Source organism: Podarcis gaigeae, assembly GCF_964106915.1.
Source record: "Podarcis gaigeae genome assembly, chromosome: 2".
Classification (NCBI taxonomy): Eukaryota; Metazoa; Chordata; class Lepidosauria; order Squamata; family Lacertidae; genus Podarcis; species Podarcis gaigeae.
The window spans coordinates 38,085,277-38,091,577 of record NC_139679.1 but is presented as its reverse complement, the minus strand read 5'-3'; positions in this window follow the sequence as shown (position 1 = coordinate 38,091,577).

Here is a 6,301-nt window from a genome sequence, read left to right as displayed (position 1 = left end):
GGCCAAAAGAAAGCAGGTCTGGGAAGAGTGAGACATACAATGGATACCACCAGTGAAAAGGCCCTGCTCCGTGTAACTCCTGTCCTGTCATTTGATAGGGTGCCCACTTGCCCTCCTTCTTGACATGGAATGCTCTCTATTTGAGTCTCCAGGTCCAGTACAAAGACCATAAGAAGGGAGAACAGGGACCTTGAAGTTCCCAACAGCTGTTAATCAAGCAAGCAAGCACACAGGTCACCTTTGTCACAATCAGGATGCCTATGTCCTGGCCAGGCCTGCACCCAATCTTGTTTTTGTACAATCTTGTTTGTCCTCAGTAACCAAAATTATATTATCAACATATTCAAGCAGAAAAGTTGTTTTCCTTCATTTGCAAGGAATCGTACGAAACAAAGTGGCACTAATCAAGAAAAGTTCCAGGATGGCAACAGAAAGCAAACTAAAAATGCCTTTGCAGTTCATCAGAACTATCCAGCAATATCAAATTATAGGAAAACTGGTGCTATTAACAGTAATCCTTCTAGTTGGTTACAGTGGTACCTCGGGTTAAGTACTTAATTTGTTCCGGAGGTCCGTTCTTAACCTGAGACTGTTCTTAACCTGAAGCACCACTTTAGCTAATGGGGCCTCCCGCTGCCGCCGCGTCGCCGGAGCACGATTTCTGTTTTCATCCTGAAGCAAAGTTCTTAACCCGAGGTACTATTTCTGGGTTAGCGGAGTCTGTAACCTAAAGCGTCTGTAACCCGAGGTACCACTGTAATTGGTGTGGCAACTTCCATGCACATGACGTGTGATGCTAATTATTTCCCCCAAGAGTTAAATGATAACTAATCAGAGGCAGCTACAGGAGCTCTATGAGATTCAGGTGAGGCTCAGATGCCTTGTCAATCCCAGCAGGTATACAAGAGGACGACCCGGCCTGCGGCCTGCCCACTGGCCTAAAGAGGAGAAGCCTGTTGTTAGTAACTCAGAAAAGGTTTGGGAACCTTCAAGCTTCCAAGAGGTCCAAGGTCAGAGGATGCTGAGCCATGGTTAAATGCCATGAAGGCTGAACTTGATTCCTTAGAGAGGAACAAGACATGGTAGTTCTAGGCCTGCCCAGGCCACAAAAGGTTTGCAAAGTTCAGTTATTGCAGGAATTTTTCAGTGTTAATTTCATGCATTTTTAAAAATCACCATGGTATTTAACAATAATATCTTATGTCCTTTAGTGGAGAAATTTTGAATTGTAGAATTTTAAATACCCGTCATCATCCTTGGCTTTACTCAATTTTGTTTATAACACTCTTCCATTTTTTTCTAGTTGTGAGGGTGGGGGATTGGGGGGGCTCATAAGTGGAGTAGCCTGGGGCCTCTCCATCTAAATCTGGCCCTGCTCTGATAGAACTAGTTAGTTGAATTCCACTCAAACACACACTCATGCACATGAGCTTTGATATATATAACTTGCATAATAGGAAAATATCATGGAGATAGGATTCCCACTTCCTCAGCCACCACTGACCATTGGAATGCACTGCCATGAGGCAAGACATTGCATTAGCCAATGGTATATAATTGAGTTCAAGAAAACACAAGGCTCATTCTTGGAAAGTCACTGTGACATCATGCAGATTAAAATCAGATCATGTATACCTGATGTATAATCTTCTGTTGTCCATTACATTTGGCTTCATGGTCCAAGTTTCTGGCCCCATATTTATCGAGAATTGCTGACAGACCTCAGGAAGCCCAAATAATATACTTATTAAACGACGAAGACTCAAGTAGATCCCTTGCAGTCGCTAGATACCTGATTAATGTCTTATTTCATAAGAGGAGAAATGGATCACTGTATGGCTCTGCCAGCTTAGCCAAACTTTAGATCCACCAATAAGTGCCAGAACTAAGATGCATATCCCCCAAAATCTGAGGGATTTGAATTGCGGTTGACATAGAGGGAGCTTATTGTGTATAGTGTTTACTTAACTGAAGTAAAATTGGTTTTATATGGGTGTTTTAACTTGGAACTGTTTAAATTGTATTGTTTATGGATAAATTTTGATGTATTGTTTTAGATATGGGCCAATGGCCGTAATAAATCAAACTAACTATACCTGAAGGAGCGTCTCCACTCCCATCGTTCAGCCCGGACACTGAGATCCAGCGCCAAGGGCCTTCTGGCAGTTCCCTCATTGTGAGAAGTGAGGTTACAGGGAACCAGACAGAGGGCCTTCTCTGTGATGGCTCCCACCCTGTGGAACACCCTCCCTTCAGATGTGAAGGAAATAAGTAGCTATCTTATCTTTAAAAGACATCTGAAGGTAGCCCTGTTTAGGGAAGTTTTTAATATTTAATGCTGTATTGTTTTTAACACTCTATTGGAAGCCACCCAGAGTGGCTGGGGAAACTCAGCCAGATGGGCGGGGTATAAATAATAAATTATTATTATTATAAATTATTATTAAAATGGGAAAGCACTTTGCACATCCATAGACTGACCTTTCAAATTTGCTGGTGCAGCACAGCAAGGAGCATGGAGGATTATGGCTAAATTACTTCTACTTTAGAGTACCCTTTGTCTTTTAAGTTTTATTTTATTTTACTTCCCTGTCCCTGGTGCTATCTCTTAATAACTTGCCTCACAAGTGTCACCACTGGGAGGTACACACAGAGCAGTACCAGCGGCTCATGCTGTTCTCACTTGTGGTCTTCCGCTGGCATTGGGCCATTCAAGCCCAGCCCTCTAACCTTTTCATGGGATTGGATCACAGGGTTGTGAAATTGGCCTCGTTCCCAGGTTAAGTGCCTTAACACAAAATATGACTTGTTGCTTAATTCATAGTGGATGGAGTTGCTCATAGCCGCTCTCCATTCCATCAGCCCAACAGAATCTCTAACATATGCAGGGAGTTCTCAAATAGTACAGGCTTTCCCATTTGCCTGCAGTAACGACAGGAGATCTCCATGTAGCTGAACACAGAGCTGCCCTTGACATTATCAATATACGGGAAGCCCATGCCCACATAGCCAAGCCTCCCATACACTTCTCCCTACTGTCTGAAAGGAAGCCAATTTCACTCCATTAACTTCAAAGGAACTGAACTGGCTCAAATTCATATACTTGAGATTAGCTGGGTTTTGTATAGGCCGCCTATCCCTGGCCCTGCCTGCCGGGTTTCTGATAGCAATAAAGAATAGCAATCGTTCTGCCCCTTTAGTTTTATTTTGTATTTCTTTCCCTTAGGGTGTTCACTTAAGAGTTAGAACTCTGACTAGTGGGGCGGCAGCAGCTTCTGTCAAGACTGTACCCTTTACGATGCACTGCAAGATGCGCCAGGCCTTCGTGGTGAATTCTGTGGGGGGGCACATTACTGAAAAATCTACTTTATGAATTCTCTAGGAGAAACGAAAAGGAATCTGAACAATGGAAATTTGCACTACTATCTTTACAATTTATACATGGACTTAGTGCAGAAGAGTCATCTAACACCCTGCCTTTTAAATGATCTAGGCAAGCTTCACCCACTCTGTTATTGCTTGTTCAGCTTTCCTGCATAGCAATGGCAGGAGGGTATGTGCATCTGACAGGTTGCCTGCATAGCAATGGCAGGAGGGTATGTGCATCTGACACACGGCTGAGAATTGCACTCCATGTGCTTCTGTCTTCCCTCTGCGCTGCCCCCCCCCCCGTGTTTCTATGCATTGGGTGGAGGCAACTGCAGATGGGCTTAGCCACTGCATTCTTGCATGACTTAATGAGTGGTCTTCTGCATCATATTGTGCCTGCTTGTTAGTTTGCCCTTGGTAGCCACGTTTCCAGTACATAATACAGTGGACACTTGGGTTGCGAACATGATCTGTGCAGGAGGCACGTTCGCAACCTGCAGCGTTCACAACACCTGCAGTGCCGTGTCTGCGCAGGGTTGCGATTCGGCGCTTCTGCGCATGCGCAAAGCACGATTTAGTGCTTCTGCACATGCGCGAGTGCCAAAACCCGGAAGTAATCCGTGCAACCTGAAGCGTCTGTAACCCAAGGTATGACTGTACTACTTCTGATGTACCTCCAAAATACAGTGGTACCTCAGGTTAAGTACTTAATTCGTTCCCGAGGTCCGTTCTTAACCTGAAACTGTTCTTAACCTGAAGCACCACTTTAGCCTCCTAAATTGGGTCCTCCTCCTGCTGCTGCGCCGCCGGAGCACGATTTCTGTTCTCATCCTGAAGCAAAGTTCTTAACCTGAAGCACTATTTCTGGGTTAGCGGAGTCTGTAACCTGAAGCGTATATTACCTGAAGCATATGTAACCCGAGGTACCACTGTAACGCTAACATTTCTAACCCTTAAGGAGAGGGACCATAGCTCAGTGGCAGAGGACACACCTGGGATGCAGTATCTACAGTTAAAAGGAATCATGTAGCAAGGGATTAGAAAGACCTTTGGCTGAGGCAGCAGAGTGTTGCTGCTGGTCAGCACAGACCGTACTGAACTCAGTAGAGCAATGGCCTGAGCCATTATATTGCAGTGTCATATGTTCATAACCTATGTCCCAATACATGGCTTTAATAAACATGGAAGAGATTTGGTCAAGCTGCTTATACTATTGCTTATACTGCTGCTTAAACTATTTATAATTTATGTATATTCCATCCCAGGGGCTGAGAGTGACACTTACTGGCTAATTATCTTACCATTCTGCTCCCAATCACTGGACACCAAAGGCCATTTTGACTTAAAATGTATTTGAGCACTTCAGGAAGATGCACAGGCTCAAGCTTTGTTGATTTTTAAAGGGAAAAATAATTCAAACTTGCGCATAACAGCATCACAGCCACCCACCAAGAAAGGGGAATGATTATTAGGAGAAAAATAACACAAGAAGCAAAGGTGTACACAGACACACATGCAGAAACACACACACCCTTTCAACTTTAGTTTGCAGCCTTCACAGCTACATTTGGTGAAACAAAACTACAGGGGCATAGTATGTATACAATCAGCAGCAGGTTAATCAGGTGCTGAATTTCAAGGAATACCCATTGAGAGCAAGAACTAGGTCGAACAAAGAGAGATACACACCTTCAGAAAGACATACTGAAATGAACATGCCATTTAGAAGCCAGTTCTCCAGCATCGTCTTGCCACTAGATGGTAGCAAAGACTTTCCTTCTTTGACAGCACTGAGCTTATTGTCTAGGCCAAAGCAAGGTCTTTATCCAACAGAACAATGGTTAAAAAAAAAGTGGAAGTAATGCAGAGTAGATAATCTTCTCCTTGGAATTTTTGTCTGTTCTCACCATTTAGCATAATTCTAGGCTTTCTTTTTTCTGAAACGGACTTCCTCATTCTGTCTTGGATGGAAAGAAAAAGAAAGAGAAAGGGAGTGGGGGGCTATCAATAAGGTTCTCAACGCTGAAAAATGCTTCCAAAATAGCAAATTCAATGCCCACCAGTTACCGGCAGGGAAAAGCACCCCTCATCAGATACCATCAAATGCTTGCTTAAACAAAAATGTTTTTAATCCTCTTCTTGAAGGTTAGTAACAGACTTTGACAGCCACCTTTACAGAAGGAGTAGCATATGCCTGGAGACTTCAAGCAAGGCTTCTGCTAAAGATTCAGTGGCTGGGAGAGTTACAGAGCACGGCTACTAGCCATGATGGCTGTTTCATCTCCAGTATTGGAGGCTGTATGCCTCCGAATGCCAGTTTCTGGGGAACACAGGTGGGGAGTGTGGGCTGTTTTCCTCGTGCCCTGCTTGTAGGTTTCCCATAGCCCTTCGGTTGGCCACTGTGGGAATAGGATGCTGTGCTAGATGGATCTGTGGTCTGATCCAACAGGGATCTTCTTGTCTCCTTATGTTCTGATGGGTGATAGCAGGGGTGACACCTGAGGCAGACCTCGCCCCCCGCCGCTGCCAACTGTACACCCTTTCCTCCAGGGAAGAAGTGGACAGGGAATGTCTACATCAGGAACAACGGGGATGAAAGAAATATCTCCACCGGGATCTGCTGTCCCTGTGGATTCTGCTGCCTGAGGCAGTCACCTTCCCTTGCCTCATGGGCGATAGTTGCTTCTTCCAGTTGCTTCTACATTTGCCAGAGAGAGTGTAGCTAGCAGAATGTGCTTGGACAGTGCTGTCACCTTAGCTTAGGAGGTTATCTAACCTATAGGCCTGATCTGCCACTGGAGAGATATTCATACCAATAGGCTGTTCTCCTCTATATATTCCAAGGACCCCAAACTGTAATCGCTTCTACTGAGCTGACTGACACTCATTCAGTTAAGCCTGCTCTCCAGAGAGTGGTTTGAAGGCTTAAAAT